This window comes from Arachis hypogaea, chromosome 16, assembly GCF_003086295.3.
Source record: "Arachis hypogaea cultivar Tifrunner chromosome 16, arahy.Tifrunner.gnm2.J5K5, whole genome shotgun sequence".
NCBI lineage: Eukaryota > Viridiplantae > Streptophyta > Magnoliopsida > Fabales > Fabaceae > Arachis > Arachis hypogaea.
Genome location: NC_092051.1, coordinates 44,246,146 through 44,247,816, shown reverse-complemented (window position 1 = coordinate 44,247,816; position 1,671 = coordinate 44,246,146). Strand labels below are relative to the sequence as shown.

The window sequence follows — 1,671 nt, the reverse complement described above, 5'->3', positions numbered from 1 at the left end:
CAGAACTGCAAGTTTCATGGACTTCCATCTGAAGATCCTTTTCAGTTCTTAACTGAATTCTTGCAGATATGTGATACTGTTAAGACTAATGGAGTAGATCCTGAAGTCTACAGGCTCATGCTTTTCCCTTTTGCTGTAAGAGACAGAGCTAGATTATGGTTGGATTCTCAACCCAAAGACAGCCTGAACTCTTGGGATAAGCTGGTCACGGCTTTCTTAGCCAAGTACTTTCCTCCTCAAAAGCTGAGCAAGCTTAGAGCTGATGTTCAAACCTTCAGACAGAAAGAAGGTGAATCCCTCTATGAAGCTTGGGAAAGATACAAACAGTTGACCAAAAAGTGTCCTTCTGACATGCTTTCAGAATGGACCATCCTGGATATATTCTATGATGGTTTATCTGAGCTATCAAAGATGTCACTGGACACTTCTGCAGGTGGATCCATTCACCTAAAGAAAACACCTGCAGAAGCTCAAGAACTCATTGACATGGTTACTAATAACCAGTTCATGTACACTTCTGAAAGGAATCTTGTGAATAATGGGACGCCTATGAAGAAGGGAGTTCTTGAAGTTGATACTCTGAATGCCATATTGGCTCAGAATAAAATATTGACTCAGCAAGTCAATATGATCTCTCAGAGTCTGAATGGAATGCAAGCTGTATCCAACAGTACTCAAGAAGCTTCTTATGAAGAAGAAGCTTATGATCCTGAGAACCCTGCAATAGCAAAGGTGAATTACTTAGGTGAACCTTATGGAAACACCTATAATTCATCATGGAGAAATCATCCAAATTTCTCATGGAAGGATCAAAAGCCTCAACAAGGCTTTAATAATGGTGGAAGAAACATGTTTAACAATAATAAACCTTTTCCATCATCCACTCAGCAACAGACAGAGAACTCTGAACAAAATGCTTCTAATTTAGCAAATCTAGTCTCTGATCTATCCAAGGCCACTGTGAGCTTCATGAATGAAACAAGGTCTTCCATTAGAAATTTGGAAGCACAAGGGGGCCAGCTAAGTAAAAGGATCACTGAAATCCCTCCCAGTACTCTCCCAAGCACTACAGAAGAGAATCCAAAAGGAGAGTGCAAGGCCATTGACATAAGTGAAATGGCCAAACCCAAGGAGGGAGAGGAGAACGTGAATCCCAAGGAGGAAGACCTCCTGGGACGTCCAGTGACCAATAAGGAGCTTTCCTCTGAGGAACCAAAGGAATCTGAGGCTCATCTAGAGACCATAGAGATTCCATTGAACCTCCTTATGCCCTTCATGAGCTCTGATGAATACTCCTCTTCTGAAGAGAATGAGGATGTTACAGAAGAGCAAACTGCCAAGTTTCTTGGTGCAATCATGAAGCTGAATGCCAAATTATTTGGCATTGATACTTGGGAAGTTGAACCTCCCTTGTTCATCAATGAACTAAGTGATCTGGATCAACTGACATTGCCTCAGAAGAGACAGGATCCTGGAAAGTTCATAATAGCTTGTACTATAGGCACCATGATCTTTAAGGCTTTGTGTGACCTTGGTTCAGGAATAAACCTCATGCCCCTCTCTGTAATAGAGAAACTGGGAATCTATGGGGTGCAAGCTGCTAAAATCTCATTAGAGATGGCAGACAGTTCAAGAAAACAAGCTTATGGACAAGTAGAGGACGTGTTAGTA

General features: G+C 41.6%; 1 non-coding gene across 1 annotated transcript; it reads right to left on the bottom strand.

The window, feature by feature from the left end:
• Positions 1-249: 249 nt before the first annotated feature.
• Positions 250-357, bottom strand: LOC112760910 (small nucleolar RNA R71). Its single transcript, XR_003181325.1, has one exon. It is a non-coding gene; the product is annotated as a small nucleolar RNA R71 (small nucleolar RNA).
• Positions 358-1,671: the final 1,314 nt, after the last annotated feature.